This window comes from Petaurus breviceps, unplaced genomic scaffold (assembly GCF_028583685.1).
Source record: "Petaurus breviceps papuanus isolate PSGF00001 unplaced genomic scaffold, PetGlider_PUasm1.0 140, whole genome shotgun sequence".
Classification (NCBI taxonomy): domain Eukaryota; kingdom Metazoa; phylum Chordata; class Mammalia; order Diprotodontia; family Petauridae; genus Petaurus; species Petaurus breviceps.
The window spans coordinates 40940481-40949907 of record NW_027185698.1 but is presented as its reverse complement, the minus strand read 5'-3'; the positions used below and the strand labels follow the sequence as shown (position 1 = coordinate 40949907).

The following is a 9427-nucleotide window of genomic DNA, read 5'->3' as shown; positions in this document are numbered from 1 at the left end:
ATATATATCATCATTGAATAATCACTGAGGTTTCTTTTCTTTGTGGGAAGAAAGAAAGCTATGGAGGAAGAGAGGGAAGAAGGAAGAGAAGAGGGAAGGAAGCAAGAAAAAAGGAAGGAAGGAAGGAAAAAGAGACTTCCATCTGTTACAAATTTCTTCAGACCAGTAAGTCCTCATTTTACACACATGAAGCAGCAAAAGCACAGAGAATTTTAAATGACTTTTCCAAGTGCAGTAAGCTGTTAGAAGGGGTTCAGAACAGGTGCAATGGGGAAAGAACAGGATGTCCCTAAGGCCTCCTTTATCTGAGAAATAATACCAATGAATTGTTCTCTACTTTCCTTCATAGCCTTTGACTGCCCCCTTCCTATCTCAAATGGACTGTCCAATTACTGACTCCCAGAAGCTACCACAAATCTCCGGACAGATATTTTGCAAACTGCTTTGTGTATGGAATTCCCATTAACACTGCTGAACTTTGGACAGTCTCGACTCATGAAATCTGTGATATCCCTATCTGTGTACTCATTTGGGTCCTGACCCTTCATGGTGAATATGTAACTGTGTAGGAGGAATGTAATGGCATAATGATTAATTGAGTTGCCACATTTAAGCAGTTCATCTCTTTCAGACTCCATCCTGAGACTTGTAGAGAATGAGGGGGGAGGCTCTGGCCTGCCCCCAATGCCAAGGCAATCAGGCCCTGTTTTTGCTGAATAGCCTTCAGTTTATGAGAGCCCCCATACACAGGGGACAGTATGTGGAGTGGGAAGAGAGGAGATGGAGTTAACACTTGGGTATGAATCCTAGCCCTTTCACACCATCTGTATGACTTCAGGCAAATCTTTAACCCCTCTCTGCCTCAGTGGATCTGTCAAATGAGGGGATTGGATTAGATGACCTCCAGAGACTTCCTAGTACTAAATCTTGAATCCTATTATCCTTCGATCCCTGGAAGTTGTTGTTTGTCCTTCATTGTTGAAGAGGACCATGACCCCAGGGAGGTAATACTATGACACGCAAAGGAATTGGATTTTTAATGAGGCGTGGCTCTAAAAAGTCACCAGCCTCACTTTCTCCTCTGGTGTCATCTGGATCCAGTGACCAGACATAGATCAGAACAGCTGGAGATGGCCTGGAAGTTGTGGTTCTGCAGCCATGCGTCAGGCAGAGTCAGGAGATCTTGTTTCTAGTCTTGGCTCTCATACTATGGATGTATGGATGACCTTGGCCATGTCTCATCTTATTGTTTTGAGCCTCAGTTTCCTCATTTATAAAAATAAGAGGATTGAATTAGAGAATTTCTAAGGTCTCTTTCATCTCTGACACTTTATTTTCATTCTGTGTTCTAAGGTTTCTTCTAGCTCTAAATCCTATGTAATTCTGAGATCCATAATGCTTGTGTTATGTGGTCCTATGATTCAAACATTTTTCTTCTCTATGTCAGATGAGTCACTTATCCTGCATTATCCTGTCCAGCGGTTGACAGACATTCTGAAATGGGCAGGAAGTTGAACATCAAAGATCTTATGTTCTTCAATCATTCTACTGTGGTAAATTTCACCTTCCCCAGGCATCCCAAAATAGAAAAACATGAATGGTATTTAGCAGCATGATGTCCAAGGTGTGGGGGAGGGGAGGGGGGAGGGAGAGGGGAGTGAGTCAATGATCCTTGGCAACCTAACTTGTTCACCTGGGTCCTTAATCCCACACCCAGGGTACCTTGATCTACCATTTTATTCCATCCTCCTTTCTGTATTATTTTCCATCTCTTCCATTTTCATTCCTTCTATAAACATGCTTAATTCACCCCAGTCCTGAACACCCCCCCCCCCAAATATCCTTTTGATCCCATCATTCTCTTGGACTATGATTTTACCTTTTTTTTTTTTACCTCTTCATGGCCGAATTTCTAGAAAAAAACAATGTATGCTGTGTAACCTTGAGCAAGTTACTTAACCCTGATTGCTTAAAAAAAAAAAAAGAAAAAGCAATGTATTCTAAGTACCTCTGGTCTTCTGGACAACCTACTTATTTTTCAGCCCTCTAAAATCTAACCTCCAAAACTTCCAGATTTCATATCCTTATCATGGTAAAGTTCATCACAGTTCACCAATTTGGAGGTAAAGTCATGGTAGAAAGAGATTTATTGGCAGCATTTTTCCTGTCAGCCAAATGAACTCTGAACACAAATGATTTTTAATCACAATATATGAAAAAATGAAGGATGATTAATCTGGATCACAAGTTATCTCTATTTGGTCTTGGGATGGGGCAAGTTTGTTGTGTTTAGGGAGAGGGAACAAAAACTTGCTCATCTGTTCATTTGCCATTGGCATCGGGTATGTGGGACAGGCATCTCTAGGGCTGGCATGACATAAGCAAAACTGGGGTGCAAGAAAATATTTGAATACAAGGGAGAATATATACCTACTCAATTTACACCGAAATGGAAGTTAATGTAATGATGGACTCACTCTTTGTTAAGAGAAAGAAAATTCAGGACCCTTTTTCTCCTTTGCTTCCTAGAACTTTCTATATCATTTCACACTCTTGACTACCTCCTTCTTGACATTCTCTTTAATGTTGCTTCTTTTCTGGTTCTCCTGTGGGCACCATGCTGTGTGTTTATTTTGAAGCAGTGTGCTACACACACACACACACACACACACACACACACACACACACACACACACAAAGTAACCCTGAATTCATCTTGTGGCAAAAACCACGCCAAGTCAAATTGGAAATAAAGGTAAGAACACTAAATTTGGGGTAAAACATCAGGAATTCTAATCTCAATTGCAAACCACTGCTAGCTTACTATATGGCTTTGTGTAAGTCACCTCCCTACTTTGGGCTACAGGTAATGTGTCAGGAACAAGAAACATGGAACTAGATAGTGGTAGGCTTTGAATGCCAAGAAAAAAATGAACATTGAACAATTGCATAAACTAAATATTGTAAAGAATCATAAAACTTACTGAATCAGAACCTCCTAATACCTAAGGACTCACCTTGTATGGTCATAGGATCTCAAAGTTAGAAGAGACCATCAAACACCATCTAGTTTGAACCCCTAACCAATCCATAGTAAGACAGAATGAAAGCCTAGAAAAACACCTTAACTTAGGTCACTAGGATTCAATTAGGTCTCTGAAGAAATAATGCACTAATACAGAAATCTGTGATGTCTGCATGACCCATAAGGGTTCTGCATTTTTATCTAGAGCTCTTCTGGCTAAGGAGAAGCTCTATTACCTGGGAAAGGTATTTCAAATGGCAACTAGTATGTATAATGGGTAGAATTTGCTTGCTGTTGTCAGAAGACCTGATGAGGAAGTTTGGTAAGACTAAATCCCTTCCCTTAGAGCAGTGGTTCTTAATCATGCATGGGTTTCAGGGGGCCCGTGAACCTGAATAGGGAAAAATACATCTTAAAATTTTTAAAATCCAATTTTATTTTATTTTCAGCTTAATTTCTCCTCCTTTCACTTTCCTCTGCCCCACTCATTGGAAAAGCAAGACAAAGTCCATTACAAATATGTATAAGCAAAACAAATGATCACATTTAGCCATGTCCAAAATATGAAAAAAATTACACCTTTACTTTAGTACAATTGATTTCTTTTGTAATCCCATGTAATTTATTTTATGCATTTAAAAATATTTTTCAGAAGGGCTCCATTTCATAGGCTTCATTAGATTGTGAAAGGGTCACAAAAAAGGCTATGTTAAGCTAAAAGTGTTAAGGATAAGTACATAAGTGAACTGAGTGCCAGCGTAACTACTGATCATCAAGGGCATTGTTCCAATGCCTGTGTGCATCCTAACTTATTCATGATTGACATATTTAAAGGTACCTGGGTCTACTTGCCCTAACTTGGTGCTTTGTAAAGGGCACTAGCTCCCTTTATTTACTTTTAGAAATGAAACAGTATAAACTCATTCTTTGGGAAGTATTTAGGACAGTCTATAAAACTGGCAGAGCTAATTAGCTTCAAATTGGACCTTAAGTGCCCTGTGGTCAATTCCAAATCAGAACAAAAGGGATGGAGTTAGCTATGTCACAGGGTGACTCATATGCTTGCTATATTCTGTGAATTGTCGTCAATAAGTCATAACTAGGTAAATTCCCAGTGAGAGTGAACTGTATGTCCCTTCCTTAATCCCAGAAACAGACTGCTACACTTGGGTTGGAGTTCTAACCCTGATATGCACAAACTGAGTGACCCTAGAAAATTAAATTTACTTCTCTGGGACTCAGTTTCCATTTCTGAAAAATGAGGAAATTGGATTAGAAGATCTCTCAGGTCTCTTCCAATTCTCCTAGTCCATATGTCTGTAAGTAAGAGATATTGGAAGTCAAGTAGCCTTCTCAATGAACTTGAAATTTTACCCTCTGCTTTACCTAAGTAAAGGTAGGGGTAAATGCTAGGGTATGATGATTTTCTCCAAACTAACAATGTAATTGTCCAAAAATATACTAGGCCACCCCATAAGGTAGTGAATTCTCTGTCTATCACTAGAGCAGTTTAGGTGGAAGCTGGAAGACCATTTAATATCTGTTGGTAATGACCTTTCCCTTTGTTTTTCACCTATCATTTTGTTTTAGGATCATAAATTTAGATCTGAAAAGACATCGAAGAGCATTTCCTTTAACTACTTTATTTTGCAAATGAGGAAACTGAAGTCCACTTAGTTTCCTAGTTAAGTGATTTACAGATGGTAAATGTTAAAGGCAGGATTTGAACAAATGTTCTTTGACTCTGAAGCCAGTCTTCTTTTCAATACCATGTCTCTCTCTAATATACCCATTATGCACTATGATGTATTATCATTATCTGAAAGAATGAAATCAGATTGACCCAACTTCTATTTTCTTCTTTTTTTCTCTGCCAAGGAGAATGATATCTGGACTGGAAAAGACGGAACAAAAATGACTAATAAAAAGGTGACACAAAAGCTAATTAAGACATTAGTGGCAAAACCTGTAGCTTCTCTTGAAGAGCTGTCACTTGGCCCAGAAGAATGAGATCCCAGTATGTAGAAAGCAATGGCATATGTGACTTCTAAAGCTTTGTTGGTGATCTCATAAGGACCTTGAAGAAGATTAGAGAATGCCACAAGACTGGAGGAGAATAAACAGCATCCTAATTTCCAAAAGAGGCAGGAAAAGGGGTTTGACAATAATTGCTTAGTGAACTTAACTTTAATTCCTGGTGAAATGATGGAACACATTATTAAAGGAATGGCTTATAACTATCTGGAAGAAGAAGTGGTGATCAAAGAGAGACAACATGACTTTGCCATGAACAAATTATGTCAGACTAACCTCATTTGTGTTTTTAGTAGCATTTTATTTTTTCCTAATGACATGTCAAGACAATTTTTAGCATTCGTTTTTATAAGATTTTGAGTTCCAGATTTTTCTCCTTCACTGTTTCTCTCCCTTTTCTTCTTCCCAAAATGGTATGCAATTTGATTTAGCTATACATGTGCTGCCATGTAAAACATATATGTACACTAGTTACAGTTGTGAAAGAAAAAAACAGGTCAAAAAGTAAGTGAAAAAAGTATGCTTGATCTGCATTCAGAATCAATCAGTTCTTTATCTGGACGTAGGTGGCATTTTCCTTCATGAGTCCTTTGTACTTGGATTACTGTGTTGCTGAGAAGAGCTGAGTAATTCATAGTTGATCATCACACAATGTTGCTGATACTGTGTATAGTGTTTTCCTGATTATGCTCATTTCGGTTTGCATCAGTTCATACAAGTCTTTCCAGGTTTTTCTGAAAGCTGCCTATATAATTTCTTATTGCACAATAATATTTCATTACATTCATATATCATAGCTTGCCAGCCATTTCCTAATTGATAGGCATCCTGTTAATTTCCAATATTTACTTCCATACAAAGGACTGCTATAAATATTTTTGCACACGTAAGTCCTTTCTCTTTTTCATAATGTCTTTGGGATACAGACATAGTAGTGATATTGCTGGGTCAAAGGGTATGCACAGTTTAGTTCTCCTTTGGGTATGGTTCCAAATGCTCTCCAGAATGGTTAGAACAGTTCATAACTCCACCAACAGTGCATTAGTGTCCCAAATTTCCCACATCCTCTCCAACAGTTTCTTTTTTTGTTATATTGGCCAATCTGATAGATATGATATGGTACCACAGAGTTGCTTTAATTTGCATTTTTCTAACCAAAAGTGATTTAGAGAACTTCTTCATATGACTATAGGTGGCTTTGATTTCTTTATCTGAAAACCGCCTGATATCCTTTGACCATTTATCAGTTGGGGAATAGCTTGTATTCTTATAAATTTGACTCAGTTTTCTGTTATATTTTCACTTGTGTTTTTGATAGGTATAATAAAAACTGGTAGATGGGAGCAATGCTGTAGATGGAGTTTCTCCAAGTTTTAGTGAAATATTTGATAATTGTTATTCATGTAGATAAGATGGAGAGATGTGAGCCGGATATTACAGTGAAGTGCATTTGGTATTGGTTGAAGGGTCAAATTCAAACAGAAGTCATTGGTAGTTTGATGTCAACTTAAAAGAAGGTTTCTGATGGAGTGCCCCAGTCAGGGATCTATCCTTAGTCCTATGTTATTTAATAGGTTAATCACTGACTTAGATAAAGTCAGAAGTCATATTTTCATCAGATTTGCAGATGACACAAAGCTGAATGTAACAGTTAACAAATTACATGAGAGAGTCAGGATTAAAATAAAGACCTTGACAAGTTAGAATATTGGGTTAAATCTAATAAGATTAAGTTTGATAAAGATAAAGTCTTATATAGGTACAAATAATCAATTTCAGAAGTATAAGATGGGGAAGGCATGGCTAGATAGTGGTTCACATCAAAATGATCTGGGAGACAGAGTAAACCGTGGCCTTCATATGAATTGATAGTGAAACATGGCATCTAGAAAAGGCCAATGTGATTTAAGAATGCATTAGCAGAGCTAGTGTTCTGAACAAAGCAGTTGATAATTATTGTTTTCTGCTATGGTCAGACTGCATTTGGAATTCAGTTTCTTGGCCACATTTTAGAAAAGATATTGGCAAGAGGAAGGCAACTGGGATTTGATAAAGGGCTTAGATATCATGCCCTGTGAGAATCACTTGAAGAAACTGGGAATAATTAGCCTGGAGAAGACTTAGAGAGGACATGATAGCTGTCTTTGAGTATCTGAAAAGCTATTATCCAGAAGAGAGATTGGACTTATTCTGCTTGGGCCCAGATGACAGAACTAGGAGCAATGGGTAGGACTTTCAGAGAAAGCCATTTTGGCTTGGTGTAAGTAAGAATCTGCTACCAACTGGAAAGATTCAGTTGTGAGTAGAATGGGCTACCATAGAAGGTGATGGATTCTTCCTCACTGGAGGTTATCAAAGACTGAATGACAAACTTGTTGGGGGTCTTGTTGAAGGGGTTGTTGTTCAAGTGTCGTTTGGATCAGGCATATGTGATGAGCCTCCTACCTCTTCCTGGTCTGTTAATTTGAGTCTTGGTTTTATACTCAATCTCTCCAGTATGAATTTCACTGTGGCCCTTTATTGACTTTCTCTTATCGCCCAGGCTCATGAATAATAAGTGTGCTTCCTACTTGTTTCAGCCCCACCTACTGAGATTTTGTGGTTTTAGAAAGGCAAGTTTTATATTTTTCCTTTTTCCTTTCTACCTTTTATTTCCCTGAGTGGTTGTTGGGCTGGGTTATAAAAATTATGTAGGCTTCTTCTTAAAGGAATCCTCAAAGGGACTCTCAATATAGGCTTCCAAAATATTTGAGATAATTCTGCCCCCCCCAACATTTTATAGAAGAAGAAACTGAGGCCCAGAGAGTCATACACTTAGAAAATGTTGGAGAACCTGAATTTGAGTTGATGTTTTTTGGCTTTCTAGGCAATAATCAAAATCTTTCTGACCAATGATAAAATAGCTTCATTCCTACTACCTGGATCTCCTAATTACTTGGGCAACGGTGCTCATCCAATCTATTTTCCCTCTATCCTTCTGTTCCCAGGGAGGTAGCAGCTGGGAAAGTTTCCTACTTGTTATTCAAAGCACTGTACAAGTCCTCTGTTGCTTCCATGGCCTGCAGCACCCTATGCGTCCTATAATATGGTCAGAATCAATGAACCCTCAAGTCCCTTTCATCTCTGAACTTATAGAATTCTTTGATTCCTGCCCCATTCCCAGAATGCTAGTCTATTGTGTTCAATTCTCCCTAGAGACAGGTTCCAACTGCTCCCTCCTAACTTCCCTCAAAGTGAAAGAGTTTGCATGGGGTGAGTGACAAAGGACCCATGCTCAATTGTGGTGGAGGCCTAGATGTACTTTCATTCCTAAGGATAAGATGTAAAAATCTGCTTATTAGGGAGGAAGTGGATAACTACTGCTGGTGCTGACTGACCAGAATACAGTCACCCTGTGGACCTAGATAGTTTTCATATTCAAATCAGTGGGAAGTTTGTTTTCCTATCTGTTTTTCAGAGGCCTGTGATAAAGCAGATCCACATAAGGCATCCTTCTCCCTTTCCCAGATGGAAGGACTGGAACCAGTCAAGAAAAACAATAAGCCCCTGCTGTAAAGAATAGAGTTTCATATTTATAAAGCCCTTTCCTTACAGCAGCTTTATGAGAGGCAGAGTTCAGAACCACTAGTTCACATTTCTTTAGCATCTTATGCCTACAAAGTGTTTTCCCATGCATTTTTTTTTTTAAGCAATCGGGGTTAAGTAACTTGCTCAAGGTTACACGGCCAGTTATTTCTGGGTGTGGTGCTGAGTGTCTGAGCCCGGGATTCGATCTCCAGGTCGTCCCAACACTGGAGCCGGTGCTCTTACTCGCTGAGCCACCTGGCCACCCCTAAGCAATTGGGGTTAAGTAACTTGCTCAAGGTTACACGGCCAGGTGTTTCTGGGTGGGTGCTAAGTGTCTGAGCCCGGGATTCGATCTCCAGGTCATCCCGACACTGGAGCCGGTGCTCTTACTTGCTGTGCTACCTGGCCGCCCCCGTCCCATGCATTTTCTAATTTGTTCTTTATGACTGAATAGAAAGGATGGGCATACTTTTCCTTTTATTATTTCAGTGACACTATATGACTATGAATCATAGGATACCACACTCTTCAAAGAATCAGAATTACGAGTGACCCATGGGGTGATGGAGAGATGCTTGGTGAGCATAAGTAGGCAGCAGTATATTACCATTTATGACTTGTGTCTAAGAAGTGGCAGAACAAAGCTGTTGTCTAGGAAATATATGGCTGGAAACAAGATGGGTCAGTCATGTATGAGGAGTGCAGCATAAAAGATGGAACGCTTGAATACTTCCCCAGTATTTATGTGATGTTAAGAAGTTCCAGAGACAGATTTTAGCATGGTGATAGATTCTCTATGTA

The 9427-nt window shown here is 39.0% G+C and overlaps 1 long non-coding RNA gene across 1 annotated transcript; it reads left to right on the top strand.

Annotated features, from left to right (window-relative positions):
* The first annotated feature begins 334 nt into the window (after positions 1-334).
* Positions 335-6004, top strand: LOC138150714 (uncharacterized). Its single transcript, XR_011165640.1, has 3 exons — positions 335-797; positions 1448-1553; positions 4904-6004. It is a non-coding gene; the product is annotated as an uncharacterized lncRNA (long non-coding RNA).
* The last annotated feature ends 3423 nt before the right edge of the window (positions 6005-9427 follow it).